The 23,723-nt window shown below is 43.5% G+C and overlaps 1 protein-coding gene and 1 long non-coding RNA gene across 4 annotated transcripts in view; both read right to left on the reverse strand.

Moving 5' to 3' along the window:
* Positions 1-23,716, reverse strand: part of LOC105493320 (uncharacterized) — a 41,178-nt gene extending 17,462 nt beyond the window's left edge. For both annotated transcript variants that reach the window (XR_011608667.1, XR_011608666.1), the window contains exon 1: positions 1,148-23,716. This is a non-coding gene — a long non-coding RNA (uncharacterized lncRNA). The remainder of the gene's footprint in view (positions 1-1,147) is intronic.
* The window catches only part of LOC105493325 (transmembrane protein 132C), a 434,894-nt gene that overhangs the window by 266,161 nt on the left and 145,010 nt on the right, over positions 1-23,723 (reverse strand). The gene's annotated exons all lie outside the window — the stretch shown is intronic.

Here is a 23,723-nt window from a genome sequence, read left to right on the forward strand (position 1 = left end):
TCCCAAAGTGCTGGGATTACAGACTTGAGCCACCGTGCCTGGCCTTACCTGAATTTTAAAAGTGGGTGTCCTTAGTCCATTTTGTGTTGCTATAACACAATACCTGAGACTGGGTAGTATATAAAGAAAAAGTTTTTTTGGCTCACGATCCTGATGGCTGGAAAGTTCAGGATTGGGCATCTGAATCGGGTGAGGACCTCAGGCTGCTTCCACGCATGTGGAAGGTAAAGAGGAGCCAGTGTGTGCAGAGATCACATGGCAGGAGAGGAAGCATGAGAGAATGCAGTATGGAGGAGGTGCCAGGCTCTTTTAAACAACCAGCTCTCATGGTAACTAAGAGAGCAAGCACTCACTCCTAGCCCACCCTGAACATTAATCTATTCATGATGAATCCACCCCCATGACCCAAACACCCCCCATTAGGCCCCAACCCCAACATTGGGGTTCAAATATCAACATGAGGTTTGGAGAAGACAAACACTCAAACCACAGTAGGGGTTTTAAGAAGGAATTTTTTTTGGACTGGTATTACTGCGCCTTGTCACCTGAGGACTAAAAGAGCTAACAGAATCTGCAAACTTTCAGTCACTCAAAAGAAGATGATTTCCACCAGTACTTTTTGAGAAAGGCCCTGAACATAGAAGATAAGAAACCAAGGACCAAAACTCCCAAGATTCAGTGTTTTATTACTCCACGTTTCCTAGAACACAATATCAATGTATTGCTCCGAAGAGACAATGTACTAAGAAAAGCACAAAGAGATCACAGAGTACACTAAGCTTCTGACCAAGAGAATAAAACAGGGTCAAAGAAAAATATCAGAAACAGATTGCCAAGAGATGGGCGCTGTCCTCTCTGAGAGTTTCTACTCCGAGTCTAGTCAGAAAAAAGATTTTCTAAGGGAAAAAAATAAATAAGATCAAACACTTAAGAAAAGATATAATTTATGATGGTATAACCTCCCTTCCCTTCTGCTGGAGATGGTATAACTATGCTCACATAACCAGTTCTAGCCAATGTAATGTAATAGGAAGTCTGCTGCCAGGCTTGTGGGCAAGATTTTCCTCCCTGAAAAGGCAGAGACATACAAGTACACAGCCCTTTATTTTCCATATTTGCCCCCTTCCTTCCTGCATGGACCACTCACAGTTGGTGAGTTTATCTTGGTGGTGGTGGTGGCCATCTTGTGGGCCCTGAGGCATCATGGGTAAGTACTGAGGAAGGCAGTGGAGCATGATGGGAAGATCCTGAGTTCATGACAGCATGGAGCTGCTGAACTCATGCCCAGCCTCCTTGTTCATAAGCAATTAATGTCCCTATATTTATAAGCCAGTGTTCTTTTTTTTTTTGTATTATACTTTAAGTTCTAGGGTACATGTGCACAAAGTGCAGGTTTGTTACATATGTATACATGTGCCATGTTGGTTTGCTGTACCCATTAACTTGTCATTTACATTAGGTATTTCTCCTAATGCTATCCCTCCCCCATCCCCCACCTCATGACATGCCCTAGTGTGTGATATTCCCCATCCTGTGTCCAAGTGTTCTCATTGTTCATTTCCCACCTATGAGTGTGAACATGCGGTGTTTGATTTTCTGTCCTTGTGATAGTTTGCTCAGAATGATGGTTTCCAGCTTCATCCATGTCCCTACAAAGGACAAGAACTCATCCTTTTTTATGGCTGCACAGTATTCCATGGTGTATATGTGCCACATTTTCTTAATCCAATCTATCATTGATGGATATTTGGGTTGGTTCCAAGACTTTACTATTATGAATAGTGCCGCAATAAACATACGTGTGCATGTGTCGTTATAGTAGCACGATTTATAATCCTTTGGGTATACACCCAGTAATGGGATCGCAGGGTCAAATGGTATTTCTAGTTCTAGATCCTTGAGGAATTGCCACACTGTCTTCCACAATGATTGAACTAGTTTACACTCCCACCAACAGTGTAAAAGCATTCCTATTCTCCACATCCTCTCCAGCACCTGTTGTTTCCTGACTTTTTAATGCTCACCATTCTAACTGGTGTGAGATGGTATCGCATTGTAGTTTTGATTTGCATTTCTCTGATGCCTAGTGATGATGAGCATTTTTCATGTGTCTGTTGGCTGCGTAAATGTCTTCTTTTGAGAAGTGTCTGTTCATATCCTTTGCCCACTTTTTGATGGGGTTGATTTTTTCTTGTAAATTTGTTTGAGTTCTTTGTAGATTCTGGATATTAGCCCTTTGCCAGATGGGTAGATTGTGAAAATTTTCTCCCATTCTGTAGGTTGCTTGTTCACGCTGATGGTAGTTTCTTTTGCTGTGCAGAAGCTCTTTAGTTTAATTAGATCCCATTTGTCAATTTTGGCTTTTGTTGCCATTGCTTTTGGTGTTTTAGTCATGAAATCCTTGCCATGCCTATGTCCTGAATGGTATTGCCCAAGTTTTCTTCTAGGGTTTTTACAGTTTTAGGTCTAACATTTAAGTCTTTAATCTATCTTGAATTAATTTTTGTATAAGGTGTAAGGAAGGGATCCAGTTGCGGCTTTCTACATATGGCAAGCCAGTTTTCCCAGCACCATTTATTAAATAGGGAATCCTTTCCCCATTTCTTGTTTTTATCAGGTTTGTCAAAGATCAGATGGTTGTAGATGTGTGGTGTTATTTCTGAGGCCTCTGTTCTGTTCCATTGGTCTATATCTCTGTTTTGAGCACCAGTACCATGCTATTTTGGTGACTGTAGCCTTGTAGTATAGTTTGAAGTCAGGTAGCATGATGCCTACAGCTTTGTTCTTTTTGCTTAGGACTGTCTTCACAATGTGGACTCTTTTGGTTCCATGTAAACTTTAAAGTAGTTTTTTCCAATTCTGTGAAGAAAGTCATTGGTAGCTTGATGGGGATGGCATTGAATCTATAAATTATCTTGGGCAGTATGGCCATTTTCATGATATTGATTCTTCCTATCCATGATCATAGAATGTTCTTCCATTTGTTTGTGTCCTCTTTTATTTCGTTGAGCAGTAGTTTGTAGTTCTCTTTGAAGAGGTCCTTCACATCCCTTGTAAGTTGTACTCCTAGGTATTTTATTCTCTTTGTAGCAATTGTGAATGGGAGTTCACTTATGATTTGGCTCTCTGTTTGTCTGTTACTGGTGTATAAGAATGCTTGTGATTTCTGCACATTGATTTTGTATCCTGAGACTTTGCTGAAGTTGCTTATCAGCTTAACTAGATTTTGAGCTGAGATGATGGGGTTTTCTAAATATATAATCATGTTATCTGCAAACAGGGACAATTTGACTTCCTCTTTTCCTAATTGAAAAGCCAGTGGTTCTTAATGTTGCGTCACTTGACTGGCAACAGCAGCAACACCTGGTGCATTAGTTTCTTAGGGCTGCCATCACAGAGTACCACTCACTGGGTGGTTTAAACAATGGACATGTATTGTCTAACAGCTCTAGATGGCAGGGGTCCAAGATAAAGGTATTGGCAAAGTTGGTTCCTTCTTAGGACTTCTGGTAGTTTGCTGTTAACCTCTGACATTCCCAATCCTGCCTTCATCTTCCAAAAGTCATTTTGATCTCCTCTTAACTAATGACATCTGCAATGACTCTATACTAAACGAAGTCACATTCAGAGGGGTTGGAGGTTAGAACTTCAATACACGAATTTTGAGAGACACAATTCAACCCATAATACCTAGGAACTTGTTAGAAAATCTAAATTATACGGGCCAGGCGCAGTGGCTCACACCTGCAATCCCAGCACTTTGGGAGGCCAAGGCAGGCAGATCGCCTGAGCTCAGGAGTTTGAGAGACCAGCCTAAAAATTAGCCGGGCATGGTGGCATGTGCCTGTAGTCCCAGCTACTCGGGAGACTGAGGCAGAAGAATTGGTTGAATCCTGCAGGCAGAGGTTGCAGTGAGCCGAGATCACGCCACTGTATGCGAGCCTGGGTGACAGAGGGAGACTTCATCTCCAAAAAAAAAAAAAAGAAAAAGAAAAAAAAAACACAAAAAAGAAATATAAATTATCCAGGCCAGGCGCGGTGGCTTGTGCCTGTAATCCTGGCACTTTGAGAGGCCAAGGCAGGCTGATCACTTGAGGTCAGGAGTTCAAGACCAGCCTGGACAACATGGTGAAACCCCATCTCTACTAAAAATACAAAAATTAGCCACTGTGGTGGCAGGCACCTCTAATCCCGGCCACTTGGGAGGCTGAGGCAGGAAAATCGCTTGAACCCGGGAGGCAGAGGTTGCAGTGACCTGAGATTGCACCAATGCACTCCAGCCTAGGTGACAAGAGAGGAACTCTATCTCAAAAAAAAAAAAAAAGGAAAGAAAGAACAAAAGAAAAAATTATCTGGGTCTCCACATATACTGAATCAGAAACTCTAAAAGTGAGGCCCAGCAGTGTTTGTTTCAACAGGTGATTCTGGTGCTCACTCAACTTTGAGAACCACTAGTTTGAGCTACTGTTGGTTGAGCATTGTTGGCTGCAGTTGAAGGCATTTTAGTTCATTCTAGCTGACGGTCTCCCACCCTGGGAAAGCAGCCATGTTCTTTGTAGGATGCAGGCGAGTGGCAGCATCCAGCTCCTGTGGATAGAGTCACAGTGTCATCGGCTTGCTGCCCGTGTTGCTATCCAGGAACATACCTCCTAAAGGAATATTCCCAAATCAGTGGAGCTCCTTCAAGGCAGCCCACTGACGCCTCCTTTTTCTGATAACAAAGCCAGAATTTTCTCTTAGTTCCATCTCTGTCTTTTATACTGCACAGGAAACATAGGGGATTGTGTGGGGCTATGGCCCTTTTGCCTAGGCATCTCACAGCCATTCCCACTACTGTCCTTCCATGCTGGGCACAGGAGGACTCTGAGATCTTGCTTCTCCCTGTGTTTTATCCAAAGACAGAGAAAAATAAAATCCATTGCCTTCCTTTCTGATTTTCCAAATTTCCCAGGGGTTTCTCAGGTCCTCAGAGCCTGAGGATCCTCTTAGGGATCAACACTTAAGTTTTTCCAAGTCCCATCTGACACTCTTTTTCATTTACCTCCAGTTTAGGAAAACTTTATCTAATTTTTTGCAATAAGAAAAATCCTGATGACAGTTTCCAAAATTTTTGCCCAGTTCCAAAGTCAAGGGTGTTAAAAGGTAAACTGAGGCACAATATTTTTTTTTTTTTACAGTTTATTTAAGCAAATAATTCATGAACTGGGCAGCATCAAGCCAGAAGCAGTTCAGAGCTCATGGAGGGAGCAGAAGAGAGAAGCTTTCACAGGACAGACACAGAAGTAAAGCAAAGCAAATATTGGATTGGTTAGTTATAGAGTTGCCTTATTTGTTCTGTTCCACTGGAAAGTCCCTAATTATATACACACACCACAGTGATACTGCAGATTCGGTTCTAGACTGGTGCAATAAAGTGAATATCACAATAAAGTGAGTCATACTTTTTTTTTGTTTCCCGGTGCATATAAAAGTTATGTTTATCCTTACTGTAGGCTATTAAGTGTGCAACGGCATGGTGTCTAAAAAATAATGTACATATCTTAATTTAAACATATTTTATTGCTAAAAATGCTAATGATCAACTGAGTTTTAACAAGTCACAATTTTTTTTTTTTTTTGCTGGTGGAGGGTCTTGCCTCAGTATTGGTGGCTGCTGACTGATCAGGGTGGTAGTTGCTGAAGGTTGGGGTGGCTGTGGCAGTTTCTTAAAATAAGACAACAATGAGGCTTGTTGCATCCATCGACTCTTCCTTTCATGAATGACTTCTCTGTAGCATGCGATGCTGTTTAATAGCATTTTACTCAGAGTAGAACTTCTTTCATAATTGGAATTAACCCTCTCAAAACCTCCTGCTGCTTTAACTAAGTTTATGTACTATTACAAATCCTTTACTGTCATTTTGACAATATTCACAGTATCTTCACCAGGAGTAGATTCCATCCAGAAAACGCTTTCTTTGCTCATCTGCAAGAAGCCATTCTTCATTTGTTCAAATTTTATCATGAGATCGCAGCAATTCAGTCACATCTTCAGGCTCCACTTCTGATATCTAATTCTTTTGCTCTTTCTACCACATCTGGAGATACTTCCTCTACTGAATTCTTGATCCCTTCAAAGCCATCCAAGGAGGCTGGGACAAACTTCTTCTAAAATCCTGTTCATGTTGATATTTGACTTCCTCCCGTGAATCACAAATGTTCTTAACGGCATCTAGAATGATGAATTCTTTCCAGGAGGTTTCCCATTTACCTTGCTTAGATTCCTCATGGGAATTACTATCTATGGCAGCTACAGACGTGCAGCATGTCTTTCTTAAATAATAAGACTCAAAAGTCAAAATGACTCCTTGATCCATGGGCTGTAGAATGGATGTTGTGTTGGCAATGGATGTTGTGTGAGCATTGGATGTTGTGTTAGCATTGGATGTTGTGTTAGTGGGCGTGTAAACATTACTCATCTCCTTGCACATATCCATCAGAGCTCTCAGGTGATTAAGTGCATTGTCAGTGAGCAGTCATGTTTTGAAAAGAATCTTTTTTTCTGAGCGCTGGGTCTCAACAGTGGGCCTAAAATATTCAGTAAGCCGTCTTATAAACCAATGTGCTGTTACAGGCTTTGTTGTTCCATTTATAGACACAGGCAGAGCAGATTTAGCATAGTTCTTAAGGGTCCTGGGATTTAGGGGTTAATAAATAAGTAACAGAAAGTCACCAGCTGCATTAGCTCCTAAGGAGAGAGTTAGCCTGCTCTTCGAAGCTTTAAAGCCACGCATGGTCTTCTCCCCTCTAGCTACTAAAGTCCTAGATGGTCCTAGCACTTTGGGAGGCCAAGGTGGGCAAATCACTTGTGGTCAGGAGTTCAAAACCAGCCTGGCTAACATGGTGAAACTCCGTCTCTAATAAAAATACAAAAAAATTAGCCAGGCATGGTGGCCGGCCCCCATGTAATTCCAGCTACTCAGGAGGCAGAAGCAGGAGAATCGCTTGAACCTGGGAGGCAGAGGCTGCGGTGAACGGAGATCGCACCACTGCACTCCAGCTCAGGCGACACAGTGGGACTCTGTCCACCCCCCACAAAAAAAAGTCCTAGATGGGATCTTCATCCAAGAGGAAGCTATTTCACCAGCACTGAAGATCTGTTGTTTAGTGCAGCCACCTTCATCGATGATCTTAGCTAGATCTTCTGGATCATTTGCTACAGCTTCTTCATCAACACTTGCTTCCTCACCTTCCGCTTTTATGTTACGGAGATGGCTTCTTTCCATCAGCCTCATGAACCAACCTCTGTAAGCTTCAGACTTTTCTTCTGCAGCTTCCTCACCTCTCTCAGCTTTCACAGAATTCTTTTTCACAGAACTAGAGCCACGCTCTGGATTAGGCTTTGGCTTAAAGAAATGTGGCTGGTTTGATTTTCCATCCAGACCCCTAAAACTTTCTCCATATCAGCCAGAGGGCTGTTTTGCTTTCTTATCATTTGTGTGTTCACTGGAGTCGCATTTTCATTTCCTTCAAGAACTTTCCTTTGCATTTGCAACTTGGGTAACTGGCACAGGAGGCCTAGCCTTTGGCCTCCCCACTTTCCACATGTCTTCCTCACGAAGCTTCATCATTTCTAGCTTTCGACCGAAAGTGAAAGATGTGGGACCCTTCCTTTCACTGAAACACTTAGAGGCCCTTGTAGGGTTATTCATTAGCCTAATTTCAATATTTCTATGTCTTAGGGAATAGGGAGGCCTAAGGAGAGGGAGAGGGATGGGACAATGGCCAGTGGGTGGAGCAGCCAAAATACACACAATATTTATTAAGTTTGTCATCTTATAGGGGCACAGTTCATGCTGCCCCAAAACAATACAAAAGTAACATCAGAGATCACAGATCACAGATCTCCATAACACATATAGTAATAATAATACTTGAAATATTCCAAGAATTATCAAAATGTGACACAGAGACAGGAAGTGAGCATGTGTTGTTGGAAAAATGTGCTGATAGACTTGCTCATTGCAGGGTTACCACAAAACTGCAGCTTTTAAACAACATAGTATCTGTGAAATGCAGTAAACTGAAGCACAACCAAACAAGGTATGCCTGTATAATTATAAGTTTGTTGGCTGCTTCTGACTGATTGAGCTTAAGTTCTACTTTTTCTTTAATATATGCATTTATAAGAAATGGTTCCAGTTAAGTTCTCGTTATGTTTGCAAATCAAGCAAGGTTAAGGTCACTTAAGAGGCCTAACTGGTTTTGTCTGCTCAGAGATTATTCAGGCCTGGTCTGCATTTAATTTGCTAGAACAAGGGTTTCACCCTCCCATCCATCATTTGTGCTATGGTATCCAATGCCACAGGGACATCAATAGAACATGCTTGCCCTATGGCTGGAAGCTTGGCAAGAACCACTATGTTATGTGAAGCATAGTGGGGTGAAAATTCAGTTACATCAAAATAAGGTAGCCTGATGGGTAGTTAAATGCCCACTGCAGGCTTACTAGGAATGTCATGGGTGAAAGTCTCTTGAACTCTCTGGAGACTTTGTAGCTCACTGGGCTACTGAGAAGGAGGTCGAGCTGTCCCCAGCACCCTGCAGCCACCAGTCCAGTGAGGTGAAAATGGTGCTTTCCCCCATCCATCATGATGTGCAGCCATGCCTGGTCCTCCTCTCCCCACTGTGCATCTCAGGATGGCATCATTGTGTCTGTCTGCTGCACCCTTTAGCTCTCCCATCTGAGATACGGAGAGGTGAGCCATAATTTTTAAGAGCCAGTCCCATGCCTGGGCACCCTGTTTTGGGATATAGTCATTAGGAACTGATGAAATGCATCGTAATTAAGGTGTGACATTCTTTCTGCCAGTGTGTTATCCAAGGGGAGCCCCATCTTTGAATACCCCTCTCTGATATTATCAAAGCCCTGTTCTTGTCGTTTTCAAACAGAAGGGATATTAAGTTATACTTATTACAAAGTATAGGCTAACTAGATTAGGTCCTTGCTCCTTGGTGAACATGAAAATTGGCCTTGATTTCCATGGCTGGTTGACACATGACCTGAGCCAGCATCTGGGAGGAGCATTTCAAAGAGACAGAGCTCCTTGCAATGTCAGGCAAGGCTGTCGGGTTCCCAACAGACAGCTCTTAGCAGCCCATGTTCCCGGGCACATTCGTGATCCACGGAGAAGCATGGTGGCTTTTCAGCCTGATAAGCAAGTGGTTATAACCTGTGACTGTGGTCATCTACCTAGCCACACGGCGATCAACCATTTATTCACATTTATTCATCTCAGGGTTTCTCCATTGCCGCACATTGACTGGCATTTGGGATTAGAATATTCTTTGTGGGGTTAGTGGGGAGGCTGTCTTGCACATTGTAGGATATCTAGCACTATCTCTAATCTCTGTTTACTAGACGCCAGTAGCACCTCCCTCCCCAATTCTGACAACCAAAAATGTCTCCAGACATTGCAGATATCTCTGGGAAGTGAGGGTAAAACTCTTTCCCTGTTGAAAAACCTGGTTTACCTCAATGAAAGCCATGGTATCCTTCCTCCCAAAGAAGGTAGATGCTGCTACAGAGATGGGAGTTCATCAATTAGAATGCTTTCAGCTGCAATCCACAGCACTCAATCAAGTATAGTTGCAATAGACTCTGTGTAATGTCCAGAAAAATACATGTAATAATAAAAATAGTGCAATGAAAATAGAGTTAACATTAAGTGCTTAATATGTGCAAATATGTTAAATTATCTTACTGAAGTCCCACAATAACCCTGAGCTGGTGTTACTGTTATCATCTCTATGTATAAACTGAGGCACAGAAAGGTGGGGGAACCCACCCTGGTGGCACAGCTAGAAAACTGTAGGTGCAGGATTTGGACTCAGTCGTCCATCTCTGAACTCACAGCCTTCCTCTATGCCACAGGTGTGGGCATCTGCTATTTCCTGCACGTGACACAAATCCTTCTCCGTCCAGCACCTGCACACAATTTTCTCTTTTTCAAATGACTCTGTCTACACTTACAGACAGCGTGTTTTTCATGGGATTAATCTTCCACTTCCGGCTCTAAGGGTAGCCTGGCAAATAGGTATGTTGAAAGTTGCTGGCCACAATAAATGGATGACAGGTGGGTGTATGACCCACACCAAGCTGAGGCAACTCAATCTGAGGACAAAACTCTGAGCAGGGTCTGAGCTGGGAACCCTCGGGGTGACCATGTAGAGAACCAGCAGGAAGGAGAACAATGTGGGCGAATGGGAGTTGCACAATAAGTGAGGGAGACTGAGTCCCAGGAACACCATTCATGCCCTGATGCATTTGTACCTGAAACCCCTGAAAGTTTGAGTTATAGGGGAAAAAAATCCTTTTTAAGTTTAAGTCAGTTAGAATAGCAACCAAAATAAGCTTGACAAATGCATTCCTCTTCTCTCAGGCCTTCGGTTTCCTCTTCTGTAGAACGGGTTGTTGAGAGGATTGCGTAGCATATCGGGAACGCATGACCTGCCAAACCCCACACAAACAGGATTGTCTGGAATCCCAATAGGATAGCCCAAGCAGCAGCCCCACGAGGAGTCAGCACTCTGGCTCTTGGGACTGACAGGTCCCATCCTGGCAGCAGTGGGCAAGAACAGCTGAAAAGGCTGTGCGCTCCTTTATTTTGTTCTAGCAAATTCTGCTTTTAAAAGTCCCTCTGGAAAATTCAACAGAAAGAAGGCTTCGTCAGGAAAGCATGGCCGCAGTGCCTGCAATATCAGAGCACACGACAATGGGCACTGGTATTTTAGAGGAACTTGAGAGATGGCCTCAGTCTCCTGCACATTGTATTGAGGAGTGTTTCCATTTGAGTGAGAGCCACAAGCCGGGGGGGAGTATGCTGGGCTTCTCCAGCCGAGTGCCTTAACGGGAAGGTGACGGAGGAAGAAACTCCTGGTGGATGTGTGGTCACCTAATGTAGCTGGGTGGAGTATCGAGAGCTTGGATCCCACCCTGGAGGAAAGTGGGGAAGGGGAATCAGGAGGCTCCAGCCTTGGAGGAAGTGTCCTAGGCTGAGCCTGAGACCCACAGCCTGCCGCCTCCCTCCCTCTCCATCCCGTCTACACTGCGTCCTCCTCCTGTGTTCCTGGATGTCCCCACTTCCAGGCTACCACCTTTCCTAAAAATATATACATACCTTTGGAAGTAGAAACTGAAAGGACTAATAAACACAGAAAAAAAACATGCCCCGCTGCTCTAGGAGCACAGGAAATAGAAGCTGATACAGCAAGGAGGTTCCAGGAAAGACTTTCAACAAGCATGATGCAATCAAAATAATCAAAATGCTTTGGAAATAGGGATGCTTTTTTTTTTTTCTTTCTATCCAAGATTTTAATTCAGTTAATTACTTTTGGAGTTTCAAGACATAAAGGGTGCAGGTTTGCAATATTCAGGAACCCTGGAGCAATGACATAACCACAAACAAGTGCCAGCATGCGGGACTCTAAAGTTACCTTAGTACCCAGAACACTGGAGTACCTAGCGTGCTTTCTGAAATCATTACTTGCCACCTTATACCGCCTCTGCTCCCCACAAATTTTTAGTTAGAAAGGGACTACATGTCACGGGTCCACTAATCCATGTGCTACATCTTTCACAACAGACAAAGCTGTGATTTGGAGAACTCGAAAACTCAGACGACACTTAAATGGGCTAAAGAATGTGGAAGAAAGAAGGCAGAATTCGGGGTCAGAAGGGCTCTGGTTCCTTTCTGTTTTCACAGAGCTCGAGTCAATTTTATGTTTAAATGTTTCCCACAACAGTAAAATCGCTCTCCAATGTTTCACGGGAGCTGGGCTGCCTGGCAACCCAGATGTGTTGTGGGGAGCTGCGGAGGGGGACAGGGGATGGAGCAGGAAACATTATTTCTTTACTTCTTCCCAAGCAGAAAGAAAATTGTTCCTTTTCTCTGTTCCAGAAGAATACATTTAAAATGACAAGCTGAAGAAAATGAAAACAAACCCTTCCTTTGGAGACATTCAACAGGGGAAATGAATTTCAGACAGACTGTGGGAAAATGAGTTTCCAGAGTTCTCTGAATTAGCTTCAAACTTGCAGTCAGTGCAAACTTGGTCGTGTTTTAGGGTCTCCTCTGCTAATGAGGAGGCTGGGAACGGTCAGCTTGCTCCTGAGGAATCCACTCAATCCGGCAGATTTATTACGCCCAGTAGGAAGGAAAGAGCCGACGATCATGCAGGGCAAGCCAGGTATCTGGACAACGCCTCTGACGGTTTCTCATATCCTCAGATATCAAATAGATAAGAAAAAACTTCGCTCCCTGAAATGAAGCTATAACGGCATGCACTCAGGCTGTGCTCAGTAATTAGAAGAGTGGATTTGAGAGTGAGGTCTAGACTCCTCTGGCGGACAGGATTTTATTCTCCACGTGGCGAAGGTCCAGATTCCCATTTGTAACTTTGCTTTTCCACCGCAGGGAACATGGCCTGGTGCTGCCAAGGGGCATGTGGCAATTGAAAAGAACCAGGGAAAGACAGAGTGGCAGGCTCTGAAGCACGTCAGGCAGTCTGTCTTCTCGGTCATGGGTTCAATGCTGCCTTCCACCCATCCCCAAATTCACATCCAGTTGGAACTTCAGAATGCAACCTGATCCAGAAAAAGGTCCTTTGCAGATGGAATTAGTTAAGGGTCTCCAAATGAGAGCCTTCTGGATGAGGGTGGGTCTGAAATTCAAAGACGGATGTCCTAGTAAGAGAAAGGACAAAGATACCGAGACACAAAGGAGAAACAGAGAGAGAAAATTCACATGAAGACGGGGCAGGCATCGGATAGATGTGGCCACAAGCCAAGGACCATCGAGGACAGCCAGCAGAGGCAAGGGAAGGCCTTCTCTAGAGCCTTCGGAGGGAGCATGGCCTTGCCGGCACCCTGATTTTAGGCTTCTGGCCTCTAGAAATGTGAGAGAACAAAGTTCTGTTGTTTCAAGCCACCAAGTTTGGGACAATTTGTTATGGCAGCTGCAGGAAACTGATGCATCCTTCTGCTTTGAGGCATGATGTAAACCGAGAGACACAGTCAAGGCCCCCAGACTGCACAGTGGTGGTTGAGAAGCCATTCTGCTGTCAGCTTCCATTTCCAATTTCTCTTTAGAGCCAGTAACTCTGGTTGAAATCAAGGAGACTTGTAATGTGGCTGCTCTCTTTAACAGGGCACACATGTGAGTGCCATTCACTGTGGACCCTCCCAGATGAGTGCCAAGGGGCAGGGGACAGGGTGTACAAAAGGCTGGCCATGGTGTGCAGGTGGGGAGTTTCCATCAGAACTGTGTCTGCATCATGGATCCAGTGTCTTCACTAGATTATGTGTTGATCTGGGTGGCCTGAGGGCCTGGCTGATGGAGATTATAGTGAAGGGATGCTGAGGCCCTTTCCAATATCCTCTTACTACTACCTCTCCCTCTCCCCTGGGAGCTTCCCTCACCTGTATCCCTGGCCAGCCATATAGGCGTGGAATTTGCCACCTTCAACTCACGTATCTGATTGAAGTTGGCTGGTCCTTGTTTTGGCCATTCTCACTAATCAAAAATGTTGAAGGGGTTTCTAAATGTGATACAGTACAAAGCACAACAAAAAATTAGAAAGAGTGGTCTGGTCCTAAGAACCTTGTCAAGTAATGGGCAAAGCAAAACATGTGGCCGCCCAATGGAAAAACCATCTGTAGGATAAAGTTTTGAAAATTGGCTCAATGTTTAACGTGTAGTTAGTTTAGAGGCAATAAAGAAAAGTCAAGGTCAATAGCCTTTTCTATGACACACATCATCTCTTGGGATATCGTTCTGTCAAGTATACGATTCAGTATTTCGTATATTCACAAAGTTGCACAACCATCACCACTACCTAATTTCAACATGTTTTTATCACCCCAAAAAGAAATCCCAAACCCATTGGCAATCACTCCCCACATGCCATCTCCCGTTGTCCTGGGAACCACTAATCTACTTTCTGTCTCTATGGATTTGCCTATTCTAGGCATTGTATATAAATGGATTCATGTAATATGTGACCTTTTGTGTCTGGCTTTTTTTTTTTTTTTTCATTTAGCATCATGTTTTTAAGGTTCATTCATATTGTAGCATGTACCAGTGGTTTATTCCTTTTATGGCCGAATAATATCTCATTGCATGCAAATATCACATTTTGCTCATTCGTCCATCAGGTGATCTGTGCACACAGTGGTATATTATTCAGCTATCAAAAGGAAAGCTGCTGTGAACATTTATGTATTTTGTAATTATGTATATTTCGTGCACAAGTAGGAGACTCACTTCTGAGCAGCCATTAGCCCATCACGTTGGGCTAATTTTTTGTATTTTTTTTTTTTTTTTTAGTAGAGACGGGGTTTCACTGTTAGCCAGGATGGTCTCAATCTCCTGACCTCATGATCCGCCTGCCTCGGCCTCCCAACATGCTGGGATTACAGGTGTGAGTCACCGCGCCCGGCCCCAAAGCCCTTTTAAAGGAGCAGCCATGATTGGTGTTTGTCTATTAGAACAGGCATGTTCCATGAATCCCACCCCTAACCCTCCCATGGGAATCTGTGACTCTGCTTTTTGCCTTGAGCTGGTTAGAAACTTAGGTTTAGTCTGCAAGGGATTAACCTCCCAAAGTCCCTTTTTTTTTTTTTTTTTTGGAGACACAGTCTCACTCTGTTGTCACCCAGGCTGGAGGGCAGTGATGCAATCTCGGCTCACTGCAAGCTCTGCCCCCTGGGTTCATGCCATTCCCTACCTCAGCCTCCTGGGTAGCTGGGACTACAGGTCCTGCCACCACGCTGGGCTAATTTTTTGCTTTTTTTTTTTTTTTTTTTTTTTTAGTAGAGACGGGGTTTCACTGTGTTAGCCAGGATGGTCTCCATCTCCTGACCTCATGATCCACCTGCCTCAGCCTCCCAAAATGCTGGAATTAGAGGTGTGAGTCACTGCGCCCGGCCCCAGAGTCCTTTTAAAGGAGGTGAAACCCACTTTTATTTTTTTTATAAGAGACAGGGTCTTGCTATGTTGCCCAGGCTGGACTTGAACTCCCAGGTTCACACAATTCTCCCACCTTGGCCTCCGGAGTAGCTGGGACTATAGGCAAAAGCCAGTCTTTCAACTCTACCTGAATTTCCTTGACATACATTGAGACTCTAGAAATGAATCCACCTACAAACCTCATCCTGTTTGGAAAAATAATACTTCTCTCAGTATTCTTGCATAAATCTTAGCACATTTCTTCAAAGGCTTTCTTCCCTGCGTCAACCCTTCATCCTTTTTGTTTATTGGAACATGGTGAGGGCATACGCGGCGGTTAAGCACGCACAGCATGGTGTTGCCTTGGTTGGGGGAGATTCAGTGACTGATGTGACTGGGCTTCATCCACCAGTCAAAGCAGGACAGAACAATGAACCAGAAGGTCCCATACACAGCTAGGAAAGAACATCACCTTCTGTGCCAAAGCTGAGAAGCGGCTCTTTGCTCTCTTACTTTCTGAGTGCACTCCTGCAAAGCAAGGGCTATTAAAGACTGCATGCTTGGCATCTAGTCTCTCTTTCGTTCCGTTTTTACTCATGAGAGAGGACTACCTCCTTATTTCACAGTGTTTTACTTCAAAAACGAACCTCTTAGGATTTATGTCCTGAAGGCTCCATTATCAGTCCTGACACACAAAACCTGCCCAGCAAAGGACAAAGAAGCCATGTAACTGCTGTTCTATTTTCAGTGATGTTTGAGGACCATCACAAGACCCACATCCCACAGACCACCCAGATATCTATATTCTCTGCAAGTCAATGGTGTAGGCTCGTGGTTGTCAACCAGGGTGATTTTGTCCCCCAAAGAAGAGTCAGCAATGTCTGGAGACATTTTGGTTGTCAGAACTGGGGCAGAAGTAGAGGGGTGCTACTGGATTTTCTCTATTGAGCAGAGTCCAGGGATGCTGCTCAATATTTTACAATGCACCAGACAGCCCAACACAAAAGAATTAGCTGGCCCCAAATGCTGATGACATTGAGGCTGAGAAGCCAGTCCCTATGCTAAGCATCTCTCTTCACTGCGTTGAGACGTGGGGATGTGTCTATTTACTGCACAGAAATTCATGTTAGCAGCAGAGTATAATCTCCCAGTCAAGAGCGATGCTTTATGACTCTCTTAGCATCCCTAATGCAGGGTTTGGAATTGGTTACAAGTAGAGAACAAATCTCTTCCATGTCTATGAATCACATTGTTCAATTAAGACAGCTTATTTTAAATTGGAGAGGATGAATGATCACTGCCTCTGCTCTTTAGGTATCTATTTCATTGCTTACTGACAAGGCCAAACATTTCACGTCCCCCTATCCCCAAGTTCCTTGCTTTAATAACCTGCAGGGTCAAGACTGACCTACCTACTTACAACCTGCAACTTGAGTCAAACTAACACTGACTTTTTTTTTTTTTTTTTTTTTTGAGATGGAGTCTCGCCCTGTTGCCCAGGCTGGAGTGCAGTGGCACGATCTCAGCTCACTGCAAGCTCCGCCTCCCATGTTCACTCCATTCTCCTGCCTCAGCCTCCGGAGTAGCTGGGACTACAGGCACCCGCCACCATGCCCGGCTAATTTTTTTTGTATTTTTAGTAGAGACGTGGTTTCACCGTGTTAGCCAGGATGGTCTCGAACTCCTGATCTTGTGATCCACCCGCCTCAGCCTCCCAAAGTGCTGGGATTACAGGCGTGAGCCACTGCACCCAGCCCCTAACCCTGATTTTGACAGCAGAATGATTCCGTGAGCTCCGACTAAGCTAGGCTTTGGGGAGGCAGTCATGTGGAAGTCGTCCCATCCTCAACATCCCCAGGGGCTCAGGAGCACGGACGTACGCTGAGATAATTTTCAGAACTGATGACCTCCATTGTCAATATATTTGGAACATCCTTGGAAAAGTAAATAATGCCTACGCTTTCTCTAAGGAATCCTGATCTTTATTTCAAGAAGGCTCAGTTAATTATGAAAGAAAACATCCATGAAAAGGAATGTTTATGAAATAGGTTTGATATTAGGCATTTGGTTTTGCATTTATTCAATGAATGTTTGCTGGGGCTTTATTTTGTGCCAAGTCATACACCACGGGCTGGGGATATAGCAGTGAACAGAGAGATGGAAAAAGGGCTTACCCTCGTGAATCAACACACTCATATTTGTAAAACCTATCTGCATATGTGTTTTTCATTTATGTTGGTAATTATTTTTTATTTCTTAAAATAGGCTTCCAAAATAACATCATAGCTACAAGAAACAAAGGTTCCATCTTCCACATCTTGACTTTTGGGTCTCATGAACTAATTTGATTATAAAGCAAGGGTTGCCTTTGAATTCACTTTGTGAAGTTGCAGACAAAATTCAGTCTGCTTCTTTTTGCTCATGGAAGACTGTCCTTTGTGAAAATGATCTTGCCAAGAAGGTTCATGCCAAGTTTACATGTATGTTATTAGTCCCATAAATATTTCCAAGAAGTCCAGGCCCCCTCAGTGAAGCCACTGTGCGAAGACCCATGGAAGACAGAAAGTCTTTGGGTTTCTCAGTGAGGAGAGATCATTCAAGGTCTCCCTGCATGTCCTCCATGAATTTCCCAATAGAAAAGAACAAGCCATGGACCTCGGTGATCCAACATTCTGTGTCCTGGGTGGTTTTCTCCTGTGATCTAACCAGCAGCCAAAGGTGGAGGCAGCTGGAGAGATCTGGATGATATACACACCACGTGTTCTTTATGCACTCATTGGCTGATGGGCATTTAGGTTGATTCCACATCTCTGCAATTAGTTATGTGTACACAGAGGCATATAGAGTGCTAGAATGGATGCTAAAGACTCAGAAGGGGAGAGGGTGAGAGGCTGTTCAGGGATGAAAAGTTACCTATTGGGTACAACGTATGCCAGTTGGGTGACAGGGGCACTAAAATCCCAGACTTCACCACTGTGCACTTCATCCCTATAGCCCCAAACCACTTACACCCCCTAAAGCTACTGCAATGCAACAAATACAGTGTTGGTTCCCAAACTTCAGCGAGACTCATACCAACTTCACTATTATTCCCACATCTGTGTATATCCTCTTATATTATTTCCTTCTTGAATATTTTTTCCTTAAAACAATGATTTTAAGCATCAAAGTACATTTTAATTGCATTAAAATTATAATACATTATCTAGGAAGTGAAAACCTGCCTCTCCCACACGATTTCCATCACAGAATGGCAGCTCTGCCCTTCATCCCCAGCGTCCTGATGCTCTGTGCCTCCTTCACACAAGTGTGCCCACAAATCTCATCAGTCCTAGCTTTAAAATTAATCCAGAATCTGGACACTCATTTATACCTCTGCTGCTGTTATCCTGATCCCAGCCTCTGCCTTCTCTCACCTAGATTACTGCAATACATAAAAATAAGTTACATCGTGACATTCCTTATTCCAAACCTTCCAGTAGTCCCCATCTCACCTGGAATAAAAGCGTTTACAACGGCTCACAAAGTCCAAGGTGATGTGAATCCCAGCTCCCCTCAGAGCTCACCTCCCCCGACCTCTCCTATCTTCCATTCTGTTTCAGCCACATTTGTCTCCTTACTGTTCCTGAAACAAACCAAGCAAGTGTCCCCAGGACTTTTGCACATGTTTCCCTGCCAAGACCACACTTGATTCAAATGCCACTTTTTCAACAAAGCCTGCCTTGACTGTCCCCTTAAATTGTATTCTCAGCACTTTCCATTCTTCCTCCCTTGTCCATTTTTTCCTAAGCCACTTATCACTATCTATTGTGTTTACTTCGTTATTATTATTATTTTATTATTATTATTACTGAGACAGAGTGCCACTCTTGTCACCCAGGCTGGAGTTCACCGGCATGATCTTGGCTCACTGCAACCTCTGCCTCCCGGGTTCAAGCCATTCTCCTGCCTCAGCCTCCCAAGTAGCTGGGATTACCGGTGCCCGCCATTCTGCCCAGCTAATTTTTTTGTATTTTTAGTAGAGACAGGGTTTCACCACATTGGCCAGGCTGGTCTTGAACTCCTGACCTCAGACAATCCACCCAGCTCGGCCTCCCAAAGTGCTGGGATTACAGGTGGGAGCTACCACACCTAACCCAATTTTGATTATTTTTATCTTCCCCCACTAGGAAATCAGTTTCACACAGGCAGGGGGGTCGCCGATTCCATTCAGGGCTGTAGAATAATGCCCGACAAATGGGCAGGGGTCAGTCCATATTAATTGAGTCAATACTTACCAAGTGAATGAAAAGAAATATTGTATCCACAGTGAAAATGGAAAACCACTGTTTTGTTTGTTTAGCATTTGGGCTATCAAAAGAAAATAATTATAAACAATGAAAGCAGAACAAAGTTTTAAAATTCCAGCTAGAAAAGGAGAAGGCTTGGAAACAGTGACCTGTCTTTCTTTTTGCCAAAAAAAAAAAACAAAAAAAAAAACAAGATAAGTAGGGGCTCTCAGGATGTTAGAGGTATGCTAGCAGAAAACAAAACTTTTCATTGTAACATTATAAGAACTGAATGACAACTGAACACAAAGCCTGTATACACTCTGCAATTCCATGGCGCTTAGCGTCTAGCATTGAACATCTCTTGTACACAGCTGTGAGCCAACACGCGGAAGTCCAGAGCCTTCCCACCCACCCTGGAGAGTGTGCCGTTCATAAAGCTCATTTTATGCAGGATGGAATTCCAGGGACTCTGTCTTCACCAGCTGGCTGGAGGCTAAGCTCTCTGAGGGCCTCTCGGATGTTATCTAGCTTAAGGCAGATGGTGCTCAAATACCTACGGGGTTCTTGGCAAATACTAGATTCAGAAAGAAGGGCATGCAGTCTTGGAGACTGTACTAACTACACCCTTCGGTTGTGTCACTTCTTGGCACACACACGCATTTTGATTATGTCTATCTTGCCTACTAGAACATGAGCTTCACTCGGACAGGAAGCTTTGCCTGTTTCATTCACTGCTGTAGAACAATGCCTGGCAAATGGGCATGGTTGGATACTTGCACATTGCATTGATGATATAGAAACACACAACGTATCTAGGGGCCTGCAAAGATGGGCATCTCTGCACAGGAAGGAAGTTCTCTGTATTCCCTAAAAAAAAAAAAAAAAACCCCAGAGAAGCAGACCGAGCTCATCTTTTCCTAATGGACACTGAGAGACTTGGGCAGGTGTTCAAGGAACTAATTCTTCCAACTGAACTTCCTTGCCTTTGAAAATGTCTTCAGTCACAGATAAGCTGGACAGAGATAAGGTGTCCTAAGACCTACATTCTGACCCAAACATCCTCTGTGGTTTGGTTAATAATGTTATGCCAATGACCGTTTCCTGGCCTCAATATTGTACTATGATTATATGAGGTGTTACTACCAGTGGGGGAGGGGTCTACGGAAGATCACTGTATTATTTTTGGAACTTCTTACAAATCTGTAATTATTTAAAAACATAAAACCTTAATTTTTTTAAAGAAAAACCTTCAGCCATGTTGGGAAAACAGGAGAATTGGAGAGAGGGGGAGAGAAAGAGGGAGATTAAGGGAAGGAGAGAAACAGAGAGACTCCACACAGAGCAAAATTCCAGTTGACACACTGTTGCCTGCTGATCATTTTGGCAACTCAAATTAAGCCAAGACTCTGAAATGTGTATGCCGTCCATAACGTCCCTTTTTAATTACTGAAATTCCATCTTCAGAATAAGAACGAACCTCCAAGACGGGTCTTCAGATGGTTGGTTTGTTCCCTATTCTTTGAATTCCGACATGCCTGAGACACAAGGACTGGCATTTGCACATGTGTTTGGGGAAACTCTGCTGCTCAGACTTTCTCATGAGCAATTGCTTTTAGCTCTTAGGAAATTTGCTTCGAATTTAAAACCTGAGGTAAGGAAATATAACACGTGCCATATCTTGGTGAACAGGGAGTGAGGCGGATCTTCTCTCCCCAGGACTTTGATCTGTGACGGGAAAGATCAGAAGGGAGGGAATAGAGCTGCTGCCCTTGACGGCACTAAGCAGTGCCCTTTCATGTGACTAAGTCTTACCCCCAGAACCACGCCATTAGTAACCTCTGTGCTACAAACGCTCCTGTCACTATACAAAGACACTGCCCTTTAAACAACATCATAGGACAATGGGAATAATAGAATTTTCAGAATAAATTTAGTAGTTGTTTCATACAACACACAATGTCCACTTACTGCGAAGACAGAATTCAATGCTTATTGAAGGTTTGATGGGTGTTTAAAAACAGCCCTGTTAGTAATATTCAATGTTGACAGAGAAGTTTCAGTGCACCAGACACTGTTATGAGCACCTTGCAAATAAATATTAGTCCACTGAATCCTCACAACCCATGGAAGCAGGTACTATAATTACATCTGCTTTAGAGAGGAGGAAACTGAGGCACGCAGAGGTTAGTTAACTTGCCTATCATCACAAGTAAAAGGCTGTAAGTAAAAGAGATGGGATCAGAATTGAGGTCAGCTGGTTGGAAGACCTTTGTTCACCACCACCATGACTCTCTTTGTGATGAAAAATTCAGAAAACAGATCCTCCTCTCTGAAGAGCCCTATCTAAGCATCCCTTCCAGGTGCAGCTGGAAGGTTGTGCACCTCAGACCTAGGGACCCAGGTGGCTCGGCTTGAGCTCACCCTGGTAGACACCAGACCCTGCATTTCCCGAAGAGGAACATGAACGAAGTGCAAGGGGGAAGATGATGACTCTAAAATTTTACAACGACTTAGCATGACATCAGTTCCCCGTCTTTCTGTCTCCAGCTTCCGAAGCCAGACATAGTTGCATTTATTTCGTGATTGATCTGAAACTTAGGGGGCAAAGGGACTTACCAAAAATTAAACTCAGATCTCCCAGATCAGTACCTTTTTTTTTTTTTTTTTCTTTGAGATGGAGTCCCGCTCTGCTGCCCAGGCTAAAGTGCAGTGGTGTGATCTTGGCTCACTGCAACCTCCACCTCCCAGGTTCAAGTGATTCTCCTGTCTCAGCCTCCTGAGTAGCTGGGATTACAGGCACATGCCACCATACCCAGCTAATTTTTTTGTATTTTAGTAGAGATGGGGTTTCACCATGCTGTCCAGGCTGGTCTCAAACTCCTGAGCTCAGGCAATCCACCCGCCTCAGCCTCCCAAAGTGCTAGGATTACAGGTGTGAGCCACTATGCCCAGCTGATCAGTATCTTTTTGAATCCAAGCCAGGGGGAAACAAACACAATATGCAGATCCTTTTATCTGAATATTGGCTTCCTGGCCCCTCAGTGACAAGGTCATGATACTTTCAATAAGCTCCGGATACACTGACAGCGAGACCTGTTCCTTCCCAGCACGTCCCTCACTGACCACCAAGGTTCACAATGCCAGTGCCATGCGAATCCTTTGTACAATAAATCTCATAAAAAGATGTAGGATTTCATGACGTTGCTGAAAGGGATGTCATAACAGTCCTCCAAGCATATCCAAAAAACACTGGCAAATGAAGATCTGCAAAATTGGTTCATTTAAAAATTGAAAGGCAAAACTACAAAGACGATGACAAGATGTATACTTCAGAAGACAGTTATTTAAATCTGAAGGACTAGGATGAGAAACTAATGGAAACCTCTGAACCTTTTTATAAATGAAAAAACAAAAACAAGCAAAACAAAAAAACTTCAAAAATAAGCATCCTTATAGTCATATTACAAAAGTTAAACAGAAATGAAACATGGTGTGATAGGCTATCATTCTAGCTTGCAAATCAAATATTTTTCCAAGCCACTCATTCAAAATGTGATTAAGGCTTTACTCTGACGAGAATTCTAACAAAACATAGCTGCCATTACAACCTAACTCCCTAACCATAACAGGAAAAAAAACTTATTTTTTATCCAATTTATTTTTTAAACAAATTTCAAACAAATACTTTTTTCATTATTATGACAGTTTAGTCCACATTTTAAGAGGATTTGCTTTAAATGAATTTTACCCCAGTATTAATTATCCTCAGAAAACATGTGCTCCTGTACCAAATTTTAGAATCATTATACAGAGTGACAGAGCAGCCCTGTTAGAGCTTGGATGCTGCTCTCTGTTGAATCTGCAATGGTGACAGTAGGTGGATTATCCCGCAGCTTTGTTTATTTGTTTTACAAGATGGAATACCTTTGCTGAAGAGTTTTATGTCCGGCATGTTTGCTTAATTGTTGCTTAATTCATGCGCTAAGGCCTCCCAGACACTAACTGGCAACATTTAACATCACCTAATTAAAAACAAAAAAAGGTACTATGCTTGGCTCTTTCCACGTATATACCCAAAGTGAGATCTCATCACTCCTCTGCCTTTTCTTGGGCTTCTTGAACATGGACTTTCAATCATGCAACTCCAGTGATATCACAACAAAGGATCCACAGCAGAAAAAGAATCACGTCCCTCTCCACGTGTGAGGATAACTGAAGGTCTAGAGAGGCGGATGACTCTGTCTAGATCCTTTTGGATATAACTTCCGCCCACCCTTTGCCTCTTCTTCCCTCCATAACCCACGGTGGAAGGAGAGCTGTTGACAGTATGTGGGCAGGTGCATAATTAGCCTTCCCCTGTTAATGCTGAACAGTGCCTGAAGATAGTGAAAATCGACGCTTCCTGAATATCTATCTGCCAGTCTCACACCAGCCATGACAAAGATGAGCAGGGACAAGCATGGCA

Source organism: Macaca nemestrina, chromosome 10 (assembly GCF_043159975.1).
Source record: "Macaca nemestrina isolate mMacNem1 chromosome 10, mMacNem.hap1, whole genome shotgun sequence".
Classification (NCBI taxonomy): Eukaryota; Metazoa; Chordata; class Mammalia; order Primates; family Cercopithecidae; genus Macaca; species Macaca nemestrina.